This window comes from Leptodactylus fuscus, chromosome 9, assembly GCF_031893055.1.
Source record: "Leptodactylus fuscus isolate aLepFus1 chromosome 9, aLepFus1.hap2, whole genome shotgun sequence".
NCBI lineage: Eukaryota > Metazoa > Chordata > Amphibia > Anura > Leptodactylidae > Leptodactylus > Leptodactylus fuscus.
Window position 1 is genome coordinate 46,170,439 of NC_134273.1, and position 13,319 is coordinate 46,183,757.

Genomic DNA, 13,319 nt, shown 5'->3' on the forward strand with positions numbered 1-13,319 from the left:
ATGGTTGGTTGTGGCTAGCGTGGTCATTGTCATCAACCTTCTGAAACAAATATTTCCTAGAGAAATAATACTGGCTAGAATAGGGGTTAAATACTTGAAAAATCACAATTTCTTCTGCAGGAGCTTACCTGCTTCTGCTCTTCAGCCTGCACAGTGGTCTTGTGAGACCGCGTAGGACGCAGGCACACGTCGGGTGCGGGCCTGATTACGTGGCCACGTCACCCGGCATGTGGGGAGGAGGGAGCGGAGTGGAGGGAGGAGGGGGTGGAGCAGAGGGAGGAGGGGGCGGAGCAGAGCAGGCAGAGAGCAGGCAGGGAGACCTGCTCTCTGCGAAGGGTGAGGGGCGGCCGCTGGAGTAGCGCTGCGTCCAGCAGGGCCGCCCCAATCTACCGCTCACTTTCCTTGTACATCTGCGGCCCGCACAAAAGTCTCAAACTTTGTCTCTAAAGTTTAGAGACAAAGTTTGAGACTTTTGTGCGGGCCGCAGATATGCCTGTAAAGGGCCGCATGTGGCCCGTGGGCCGCATGTTTGACATGCCTGCCCTAGGGAGTCTAATAAATGCAAAAAAATATATAAAAAATTAAAATCACCCCCCTTTCCCTAGAACACATATAAAAGTACTTAAATAAATACAGTGAAACACTTATACATTAGGTATCCCTGTGTCCGAAAATGCCCGGTCTGCAAATCTACAGAAATATTTTTCTCGTACGGTGAACGGTGTAGTGGGAAAAAAACTGTTTTGTCTGTCATAAAAACTTGAATAAAAAGTGATCAAAGCAATAGCAATTCTCCAAAATGTTATAACTAAAAAGTAAATCTTGTCCCGCAAAAAATGACGCCCTATACATCCTTGTGCACAGAATTATAAAAAAGGTACGGGTCTCAAAATACAGCAACTTTTAGAAATAATTTTTTTTTGCACAGTTTTGGATTTTTGTTAAGGGGCTAAAATGTAAATAAAACCATATACAGTAGTATGAAAAAGTTTGGGCACCCCTATTAATGTTAATCATTTTTTGTTCTAAATATTTTGGTGTTTGCAACAGCCATTTCAGTTTGATATATCTAATAACTGATGGACACAGTAATATTTCAGGATTGAAATGAGGTTTATTGTACTAACAGAAAATGTGCAATATGCATTAAACCAAAATTTGACCGGTGCAAAAGTATGGGCACCCTTATCATTTTATTGATTTGAATTCCCCTAACTACTTTTTACTGACTTACTGAAGCACAAAATTGGTTTTGTAACCTCAGTAAGCTTTGAACTTCATAGCCAGATGTATCCAATCATAAGAAAAGGTATTTAAGGTGGCCAATTGCAAGTTGATCTCCTATTTGAATCTCCTCTGAAGAGTGGCATCATGGGCTACTCAAAACAACTCTCAAATGATCTGAAAACAAAGATTGTTCAACATAGTTGTTCAGGGGAAGGATACAAAAAGTTGTCTCAGAGATTTAACCTGTCAGTTTCCACTGTGAGGAACATAGTAAGGAAATGGAAGACCACAGGGACAGTTCTTGTTAAGCCCAGAAGTGGCAGGCCAAGAAAAATATCAGAAAGACAGAGAAGAAGAATAGTGAGAACAGTCAAGGACAATCCACAGACCACCTCCAAAGAGCTGCAGCATCATCTTGCTGCAGATGGTGTCACTGTGCATCGGTCAACTATACAGCGCACTTTGCACAAATAGAAGCTGTATGGGAGAGTGATGAGAAAGAAGCCGTTTCTGCACGTACGCCACAAATAGAGTTGCCTGAGGTATGAAAAAGCACATTTGGACAAGGCAGCTTGAGGATCTACTAAATATTAATGTCACTTTTCTGTTGAGGTGCCCATACTTTTGCACCGGTCAAATTTTGGTTTAATGCATATTGCACATTTTCTGTTAGTACAATAAACCTCATTTCAATCTTGAAATATTACTGTGTCCATCAGTTATTAGATATATCAAACTGAAATGGCTGTTGCAAACACCAAAATATTTAGAACTAAAAATGATTAAGATTAATAGGGGTGCCCAAACTTTTTCATAGGACTGTAAATTTGATATCCGCGGAATTGTACCAAAACATAGAATACAGGTGACATGTCATTTTGGCTGCACAGTGAATGCCGTAAAAACAAAACAAGAATAATGTAAGAAAGTCGCACAAATGCACTTTTTATTCAAATCCACCCCATTCAGATTTTTTTCCAGTCTCCAAGTACCGTATTTTTCGGACTATAAGACGCACTTTTTTCCCCCCAAATTTCGGAGGAAAATGAGGGTGCGTCTTATAGTCTGAATGTGGGTTTGCAGCATGGCCGCGCTACTGCCACCGCTGGTTTTCTTCAGCGGCAGTAGCGCGGCAATCCGCAGGCCCCGGCAGCTAAGACAGTCCCCGGCATCTGCTGTAATAGACCGGCGGATGCCGGGGAGTGTCTTAGCTGCCGGGGCCTGCAGTATTGTCACACTCCTGCCGCTGAAGAAAACCAGCGGTGGCAGTAGCGCGGCAATCTGCAGGCCCCGGCAGCTGCTGTAATAGACCGGCGGATGCCGGGGAGTGTCTTAGCTGCCGGGGCCTGCAGATTGCCGCGCTACTGCCACCGCTGGTTTTCTTCAGCGGCAGGAGTGTGACAATACTGCAGGCCCCGGCAGCTAAGACACTCCCCGGCATCCGCCGGTCTATTACAGCAGATGCCGGGGACTGTCTTAGCTGCCGGGACCTGCAGTATTGTCACACTCCTGCCGCTGAAGAAAACCAGCGGTGGCAGTAGCGCGGCAATCTGCAGGCCCCGGCAGCTAAGACAGTCCCCGGTATCTGCTGTAATAGACCGGCGGATGCCGGGGAGTGTCTTAGCTGCCGGGGCCTGCAGATTGCCGCGCTACTGCCACCGCTGGTTTTCTTCAGCGGCAGGAGTGTGACAATACTGCAGGCCCCGGCAGCTAAGACACTCCCCGGCATCCGCCGGTCTATTACAGCAGATGCCGGGGACTGTCTTAGCTGCCGGGGCCTGCAGTATTGTCACACTCCTGCCGCTGAAAAAAAACCCAGCGGTGGCAGTAGCACGGCCATGCTGCAAACCCACTGCTCCTCCGCAGGTCCCGACAGTTAGTTACCCCCCCCCCCCCCCCCCGGCCTCATACCTTTAGTGATGCAGGCCGGCTCCTGCACGGCGAGGCCGCAGGAGCCGGCCTGTTCCGATGACAGCCGGGAGCCTAATGAAGGCTCCCAGGCCTGTCATAGATATACATTACTATCGCGGCTGGTCTATGACCCTCCGCGATAGTAATGTATAGAATCTCCCATAGACGGCAAAACACTTGTATTGCTGTCTATGGGACTTGCAATCAAATGATTGCAGGTTCAAGCCCCCTAGGCGGGGGATATTAAAATAGTAAAAAAAAAAAAAAAAAAAAAAACACTTAAAAAAAATATAATAAAAAATAAAATAAATAAAAGTTCACCTCCTTTCCCTAGAATACATATAAAAGTATAACATTACTGTGAAACATATACATTAGGTATCCCTGTGTCTGAAAATGCCCGGTCTACACCTGGCCCCACAAAAAAAACGCCCTTTACATCCCCGTACAGCTGCAGGGTCACCTGTCAATGTGGCCTTGCAGCTGTTCCAAAACTACAACTCCCATATATTAAATATTTTACCATTTTTTGCCTGAAAATTTTTTTTCCCTATTTTTCTCCTCTAAAACCTGGGTGCGTCTTATAGTCCAGTGCGTCTTATAATCCGAAAAATACGGTATATTGTTCAGAAAAAAGAAAAAAATTGTGGAAAAATTTGTCCTACAAACATTAAGACCTCATATGGCTCTAAGAGCAGAAAAATAAAAAAGTATGGCGTTTGGAAGGAAGGAGAGTCAAAAACGAAAATCAAAAAATTTGATCAACAGGAAGAGGTTAAAAGACTGAAAGTGGGACAAAATCTGTGAAGCACATGTCGCAGCGAATGTCATTATCATAAGCTATGTCTCCAATGACCATGCCTCCTTTGGCCCCACCTATTCCTAACGATATTCCTTTACGCTCTTACATAGCATAATGCCCTTTTAGTGCCCCTCTGTAGCCCCTACAGTATAGTGTTCCCCCATAGTATAACATCCCCCTCCTTGTGGCCCCCACAGAAAAATGCAGAAATAAAATAAATAATACTTGCCCCATTCCCTTCCTTCCTCTGCTGAAGGCAGTGGTGGAGCAGCCATTGCAATGTAGTGATGTCACTACTTCGCCTCTGCCAGTTTCCAATCTGCCAACTAGGAAAACATAGGCTAAATGCTGAAACAGGGTGTTGATGCTTTCTTGCTTCACTATTATATTCATCTCCAAATACACACATACACATATAAGAGCATTTCTAAAAAATCAAATGGAACAACAGGTACGCTTCAGTTTAAAATCTGATAGTCTATCCTTAAGATAGGCCATCAATATTAGATGATGGGTCCACTGTGGGCTGTGCCCTGCAGATTGTCTGTGGTAAAAACCATTAAATATAGATGTTTTTTCCGATGCATTTTTCACACGAGTGCCCCAGCTTTCATTTGCATTTTAAAGATGGATATCTACAGCAATAAGTGACATGCTGCATGTTCAGCACTCCGAGACATGGGTTTCTTTCTGCTGTGTGTGGATGGGATTTGCTTAGACTCTCTATACTGTTACTGTATTTCACAATGAGCTAGCCATTTTGTATTGACGGTAAAATACCGCTGTGACCTGAGGCAAGTATTCAGTGTGTCCTTGGTTTTAAAGAGGTTGTCCAGGCAAAAAAAAAATATTTTTAAATAGGCCTGCGGGCGGTGAAAAAAATCCCCAAAACACCCAGCACATACTCATCTATCCCTGGTGTCCTCCCAGCAGGGCCGGCGTTAGGGAAGGGCAAATGTCCATGGCCCCCACCTCCAAGGACCTTTCACCGATTTGGGCAAAGGCAGTTCTATATACTGTTGGAAAGCTGACAGTGTGCTGAATTCAGCGCACTGTCGGCTTTCCCGATCTGTGCCCCGGGTAAAGAGCTATCAGTCCCGGTACCATAGCTCTTTACAGTCAGAAGGGCGTTCCTGACAGTCAGTCAATTACATCCTTCTTCACAGCAGCGCCTATCGTGCTGTGTGAGCGGGGATAAAAAGGTGATAATAAACTCCACTAAACTAAATTTAGTATACAACACATTTCATTGTAAATATACTGTAACCCGTACGCACAAAACCTAAAAACATTAGGAATATATACAACTGTAATAACCTATTGAATTAAAGGGGTTTTCAAGGCAAAAAAAAGTTTAAAAAAAATGCCTGTGAGTGATTTCTGGGTGTCTCTGCTTTTGATTACATGCTTCTGCTACCTATCTAACTTTCTTACTAACCCCGTCACCTTACTCCTCCCTCTCCCCCATAACCCCTTCCCTGTCTTTCTAACTATCCCTCCCTTCCCTACCTACTCAGCTCAACCCCCAACCCATATTATATACTCACCCCTTCACGCTTCTTCCAGAGAGTGAGCTCCTCTCATACTCCTACCTTCTCAGCAGCGATGATCCACCCCTACTGTGCATACTTGGATGCGCAGTAGAGGTGACTTATTGGCTGTACGCACAGTGGAGAAGAGCGTGTACAGACAGCATCATTACAGGAGGAGGAGCTGTCTCATTGTAAGAAGCCTGAATGGTAAGTATAATGTAGTGTTTAGGGGGGGAGGAGTAATAGTGATGGAAATGGGGAAACGGATCGTCACAGGATACTGTATATACTTGAGTATAAGCCGAATTTTTAAGCACAGCTTTTGTGCTGAAAAAAAACCCCTCGGCATATACTTGAGTCAAGCAAAAAAATTTTTTTTATAATAGTAATGTATAGAATCTCCCATAAAATAGTAAAAAAAAAAAAAAAAAGCTTTAAAAAATATAATAATAAAATAAATAAAAGTTCTAAATTCTTCTTTTCCCTAGAATACATATAAAAGTAGAAAATTACTGTGAAACACATACACATTAGGTATCCTGTGTCTGAAAGTGTCCGGTCTACTGAATATAGGGGATCTGCAGTGCTCCTCTACAGTCAGGAAGGGGTTAATAGGAGCACAGCAGATACCCTATATTCAGCCAAGCTGAATTCCAAGTGGGGGGGAAAAAACCCAGTCCTCAAGCTTGGGGAAAGGGCAGACAGACAACCAAAACACCCCCTCCCCTTACCCAGCAATTACTGTACCCAAAAACCATTTTAATTTTTGAAATTTTCCAGTAGCTGCTGCATTTCCCCCCTAGGCTTATACTCAAGTCAATAAGTTTTCCTAGTTTTTTTGTGGTAAAATTAAGGGGGGGGGGGGGTCGGCTTATACTCGAGTATATACAGTAATCATTAAATGTCCCTGGGGGCCCAGGGATATGGATAACTATTCATTTTTGGGAAGAATATGCAAATCTGTCTCCCATGATGTTAATATGATGTTATTCTTCCCATGATCCCTCACAGTGGAGGGCAAATGGCTTGATAAGTCTCCACACACCGATATGGTGGTCTCTCCCTAAGGAGTGACAGTATCCCCTTATTCATTTTTGATAATTGATGTTATTTAGAAAGTAAGAGGGGGAAGGTGTTTAGATTAGTGTAGGGATTTCAAGTTATCCCGGACAACCCCTTTGAGGCCCGGTTCACATGTGCGTTCGGTATTCTGTTCGGGGACCCCCCCCCCCGAACAGAAACCTATGTGCATTAAAAAGCAGTTAGCTAAGAGACCACATTATAGTCTATGGGTCAGTGTGATTTCTGCATGAAACATGCTGAGAGAAAAGTACTGCCGACTCCCCGAACAGAATACCGAACGCAGATGTAACCCGGGCCTAAGTTAGCTGGTTATTTAGTGTGTCATATGGTGGGAATAGTATCATAAAGATGCTGAAAATCACTTTCAGGCTGAAGCCCCACATCGGGGAAACAGCTTTTTTGTTGCAGATTTTGTTGCGGTTTTTTGAGCCAAAGCCAGGAGTGGATTGAGCAGAAGTATAAGAACTTCCTATATATTCTCCATGTAGTCATTCTTCGCTTTGGCTCAAAAAACTGCAGCAAAATCTGCAACAAAAGAATCAGCGTTTCCACAAGGTGGGGCCTCAGCCTGAAAGTGATTTTCAGCATGTTATTGATACTATTCCCACCATATGAGACACTAAATACCGGCTAACTTAGGCCCGGGTTACATCTGCGCTCGGTATTCCATTTGGGGAGTCGGCGGTACTTTTCTCTCAGCATGTTTCATGCCTCAGCAAATACTAAAGTTTATTTGTACCCCCAGACTGTGCCAAAAAAAAAAAAACCTAAAAAAATATATAAAACAAGGTTCATTCAAAGTTATCGAAAAAAAGTTATGGTTCCCAGAACAAACACAAAAGCTGGCCATGAAGGTCGATAAGGAGTTAATTCCATCCGTATTTTAGTTCCAGTTTCGGACATGAAATCCTTCGCCATTGTACTGATACATCGCATCCTCTCCGCTGTCATAGTCTCGGCTGCCAGTAGAGGGCGCGCTGACGTGCCGGCAGACACAAGGGCTGCTGTTGTGGCTTTCACTCCTGTGTGAGAGGACAGAACCACAGTCAAGATGGACCCGGTTAAGCCTGTGTATGAAAGGGAGGGCGCGCAATGAAAGGAAAAGGAGGAGGAAAAGGAGGAGGAAAATAGGAAGAAGGAGGGGAGAGAGGAAGAGGAAAGAAAAAGTAGGAGGAAATTACCAGCAGCCGCCACCACCCCCTTCCCTCCCGACAGACCTGAGTGTCTGATCCCAGATTGCGCACCCCCACCCCCTCCCAGTCTCTCCTCCCAGACACCCCCAGCCTCCCGGAGCATCTACACAGCCTGATCTTACCTCTGATTGTTCAAGAAAGCAGCGAGACAAGAAAATCGGGGGGAGGACGGGGGTCCGGAGCAAGGACTGCACACATCAGCGCCCACCCCTCACCTTGTGTTTACCAAGCTGGAGTAACCCTGTCATGAGCGGCATGGGGAAGTGACCTGCGCAAGGTAAGAGCCGGGGAGGCCATTCATGTCTATTCATAGCAGCAGCAGCAGCCGCCTCCTCCTCGGTGTGTGGCCTCAGCCCGCTGCTGGAACAATGCCCCGGGTGAAGATGGAAGCTGTGACAAGACACTGACATAGCAATGGCTTTCTATGTATGGAGGAGGCTGCTGGCGCTGGCTTACCCTGTGCGTGTGTACAAAGTTCAGGAGGCCGGGGTAAACATGGAGGCCCATTCATTCCCCTGGGGAGGGAGCCTTACCATTCATTCCCATCACAGTGAGGCAGAGATGCGGCCACGAATGGTGATCCTCGGTGACTACGCATCAAGAAATAGAGATGGAGCCGAGTGTCCGGGCATGGGGGGAAGTCGCCGTGTCATGTGACCACAGCCATCCTGCTGGTACCAGTAGTGCCGCTGCTGGTTACACATGGCAGGCCTGTGCTGCAGCTATGGCGGTGCCTTCATGGCCTTCGCTTTCCATTGTGTTTACCTTCAGTCAAATCCATTGTATGAGCTTTACATCAGGAATACTGCATAAGCACAGGAGAATGAGCAGTGCAATGTGTTTGCTATGGGCAACTGCTCCACTAGGTAAAATAAGGTTACATTGTGACCATGACTCCCATTGCGCAGATTACCAAGTCGCCTTCCGATTCCTTTGGTCATGTTAGTGAATGGCGTTGCGTTATGACCCCCAAGGTGCTGCAGCCGTGACTTGGAGTTGTGGTCAGAGCGCTCTCAGGGTCTCGCTGTGACTCCATTCAGTAACTAGACTGTAAGAATCGGAGGGTGAGCTGGCGATCTTTGGCTTTGCAGCAGGAGTTGTGGCCAAAATCACTGTGTAGCCCGAGCCTGTTCTCTCTTGGAATTGGGGAGGGCATGATTATAATTCAGAAGAATAGGAGGTTGTCTCGTTCTGCGGCTACATGATACGACCACTTTGTAAGGATCAGGGATCTGTTATGATCAGAAGACATGTCCCAGATCCTACAGTTGCCCACTGTAAGCGTCTTGCACATAGGTTGCATTTCTTTGACTATCGTATGGCTTGTGTGTGTCTTATGGGTTTCTAAACTTTTTTCTGTAACTTGTCCATTTTTACCTGTTTCGGATCCAGTAAAGATGTGGTAGGTGGAATGTTACTATAAATGTATGTTAGGGGTTATCCTACACTAGAGCTTCATGGCCTATCTCTAGGAACATCAATATGATATTAGTGAGACACAAGACCTCCACCTATCAGCTGCTGCCATGTACAAACCTGTCTGCTTCTGGCTGTGAACACTGTAGATCCAGCAGCTATTGGAGGGGGGTCCCGGGAGTCCAAATCCAGCTAACCTAATAGTGGTGGCCTCTTTTTAGAATAGGTCAACATTATCTAGTGTAGGACACCCACCTTTAACATGGTCCAGTCGGTTAGCTTATTATTGAAGTGACTACTGTCAAACTGTAGGGAAATGCTGGGATTTTTCTGCAGTCTTGCACTAATCACAGCAATATAAATCATGAGTTAGCACTGTGTGAATATAACCTTATAGTAGTGAAGGTTCTGTCTTTTTTTTTTTTTTTTTTCCCCGCCTCCTCCTCTCCTCTTCTTAGTCCAAAAGTGCCGACTGCACATGTCTGTCAGCCGTTTTCCTGTGGCCGAACGGGAGAGATTCCCACCCACTTGGAGAATCAGAGCTAGTTTACATATAGACTTCCAGGGGCCATCGCTTTTAAAGGGATGGGTGGATTTTAAAAAGAAAAACACCAAATTGATCCGGTTTTTGGGGATCCATCAAACTTATCTCCTATATGTTTGGTTAGATTACAGAACATAATCTGAACATATATCTAAAGAATCTTTGCTTTAATTCCTGTTCACAAAAGGGGCCACACGGTGGCTCAGTGGTTAGCATTGCAGCCTTGCAGTGCTGGAGTCCTGGTGTTCAAATCCCGCCAAGGGCAAAAAAAACATCTGCAAGGAGTTTGTATGTTCTCCCCGTGTTTGCATGGATTTCCATCCCATATTCCAAAAAGACATACTGATACGGACAAAATGTACATTGTGAGCTCTATGTGGGGCTCACAATCTACAAAAAAGAAAAATTCCTGTTCACAAACCATTTCTTTCACATTTGGGCTAGGTTCACATTGCAAGAACCCAGTAGAAAAATATTCCTTCAGCACAAGAGGTCTATAGTAAAACTTGACTTTTATTGGAAAAATATAAAAAATAGGTACCAGACATAGGAAAAAAAGATGTAGAAAAACTTACATGGTCAATTCCAAGTATGCATGTATGGTTGAAGACAGACAAGCCTACGCGTTTCGGGACATCCATCCCTTACTCATGGCAATGGTATTGCCATGAGTAAGGGACGGATGTCCCGAAACGCGTAGGCTTGTCTGTCTTCAACCATACATGCATACTTGGAATTGACCATGTAAGTTTTTCTACATTTTTTTTTCCTATGTCTGGTACCTATTTTTTATATTTTTCCAATAAAAGTCAAGTTTTACTATAGACCTCTTGTGCTGAAGGAATATTTTTCTACTGGGTTCTTGCATTGTTCCACCCCAGCCGGGGGTGTATTTTTTCGTGCACTCTTGGTCTAGCTGATTCTCTTTAAGATTTATGGTGAGCTGTGGACTGTGTTTTTTCTTGTGCATCTAGGTTCACATTGGCCGTAGAGTTTCTGCTAAAGACTGCAGCAGAAGCCGCTGAAAATTGGAGAGAAAAGTCCTTCACTTAGATCTCTCCTCTCTATTGGTTTAAGTATAAAAACTGCGGACTCCAGTATAGTCTATAGGGTTCGCAGGTAACCACTGTTTTAGTGATCTGGCTCTTTGTCGTTCATGTCCCATGGCATAAATAAATGCCTTATTTGGCATTTTTACTGAATAGAATTTTCCTGTTTCGGATCATTAAAAACTGTGCCATAGTTCATGGGGCATGGATATTCCCATGAAAAAAGCGGCACACAGCCACAATTTCAGGTGATATTGCAATGGGTGGTCACATGCAATTGACCTTTGTGAATGGAACTATACCCACTGTAAGGTTTGCCGCTGTGAAAACTATGCCATGGATTTCAGCCATGGGTTCAGCTTCAAATGCATGTTTTTGTTTTTTGTTTTTTCTCGTGTTTTTTTGAAAAAGTGTGAACCTGAATTCACTTCAGGCACATTTGTTGTGGAACTTTCTGTAACTTGAAGATGACTTCTCTTTACCCAATGGGGTTGTCGTGGCAGGAAGTGCGTGGATTTCTGCAGTCTCTGTTCAATTTAATTGGGCGGTCACAGAAATTTCTGTAACAGATCTGCGTATAAATGTGGCTTTACTAATCTGGGTTTCGTAGATCCATGATACACTTCCTGTAGCTTGCTTTCTGCTAGTACTATACATTTGTATGCCTGTTATTTGATAGGCAGTTCTGACAGATTCCACATAAACTCATGTCAGAATCAGCGCTGCAAAACAGAATTCCATTGACTTCAATGGGATTCCGTTTAGCGTGCATAACACATTGAAATCAATGGGTTAAAAAGCCTCCCATTGATTTCAATGTGTTACGCGCGCTAAACGGAACCCAGTGAAGTCAATGGGATTCTGTTTTGCAGCGCTGAGCCTTACACAAGTTATCGTGCAAGAATCAGTGCTGTCTTACATTGTGTGCATGTGCCCTAACACTCCAACATATGCTGTATACAGAAATATATTTGCTTCTCCATGAACACCTGACGACATAAAACCGCAGCACATGTAAATTACTACATGTCTGTGCATATGCATGATCTCTTGATCCTAAGTTATACCTAACAAAGGGTTATCAGTAATATGATGCCCATATAAAGGCCTTGTGTATTACAGAGGTATTCTACCCCCTTCATGTTAATCTCTGCGGGCTCCTTTCTGGTGCGGCCTGGTTAACCTCTGCTCAGTCTTTTGTTGGCTGATGCAGGTCACTTGTGGTTAAGCATGGATTTACTATGTGTGTAGATGTCACCAGGAAGCAGAGAGCAGTGAGGACCTGGGCAGTGCTGGGACAGAATTGAAAGGTGGAGACCAGTGAGGCTAAGTATCACTTTTTTTTTTTTTTGTCTGTTTTCCACAGTGATGGTTACTGAAAAGTTTTTCCCCTTGAATCTCTGTTAAACTATGGCATAATATAAAACAACAAGCGTATATCCTATATGGGACTGGAGCTGCATCTATAGTAATGATGTAGATAAACAAGGTGCAATATGTCATTTGTCCTATTTCATTTCTGTGCGTCTCTTTACTTATAGGTGATGGGTATTACAGGGGATCTGGGTGATTGCATTCAACAGTATGAGAGATTTATGGTATCTGGAGGTAATATATTCATTATATATACCAATTTTATTTGGCAAATAATACACTGGTGGTCACCGCATATCAACCAAATACACCACACGTCTGCAGATCCAGTGCTCCACTTCTAATAAGAATGCTGCACTTAACATTTACTATTTCTGTGTGATAAAAGTAGAGCAAAGTAGCCTTGAAAATAATGCAACATTTGCTAAGAACCATATAGTCTAGGGGTCAGTACAGTCAACAATCTGCCTCCTAATATCCTATAGTGAAACCATCAGTACACAATTGAAAAAACACAAAACTCTATACCATGGAAAAAACGCGGCAAATTTATTTAAAACTGTGTATCATGCACCAATTTTAATAAAGACCCCTTTTGGTGGGGGGAACTAGATTTACAAATAAGCTGTGCCAGAATGGAAATCTACGCAAGTTAGGAACTGGCTTAGATTTGCATTATAACTTGGGACAGAAAACTGGCGCTAGTTATCATGATTATGTTGGGCCAATGTGTTCCCTTCCTGCTCCGCTCACATTTACAATGTGGCGAGTAAGGCACGGAATGGGGCTTGTGGCGTGGGGAGGGGGAGGGACTAAAAATTAAAATCTTTGTCTTTAACCATCTCTAGTTTCACTTTCTACTTGGGCATGTGCTTGTGACTGTTATATACATAGATTTCTAAATTAATATAGGGTCATTCCATATCAAGTGATCCAAATAGGAATATTTTTTTTACCTGACGTCTTTGGATTATTTTTATTTTTTATGAAGTACAACTTAAGTTAATTACAAATAATAAGTTTCGAATTTTTTTCTTTATCAGTTAATTTTTTTATAGACTTCTAAAGTTTTGAAAGTGTGAATTTTGGTCTGGTATGGCTTTACATTTTTTAACATATCTTGGGCTAGAATTAAGATAAATAGGTGGAAGTGGCATCATTTTTCTCAGAGCGATACAGGCTTTCATT

General features: G+C 43.6%; 2 protein-coding genes across 2 annotated transcripts in view; both read left to right on the forward strand.

Moving 5' to 3' along the window:
• The window catches only part of LUC7L2 (LUC7 like 2, pre-mRNA splicing factor), a 467,814-nt gene that overhangs the window by 298,575 nt on the left and 155,920 nt on the right, over positions 1-13,319 (forward strand). The window lies entirely within an intron of this gene.
• The window catches only part of TCF20 (transcription factor 20), an 80,814-nt gene continuing 74,968 nt past the window's right edge, over positions 7,474-13,319 (forward strand). Inside the window, exon 1 of the mRNA XM_075286320.1 lies at positions 7,474-8,025. The gene's annotated coding sequence lies outside the window, so the exon portion shown is untranslated. The remainder of the gene's footprint in view (positions 8,026-13,319) is intronic.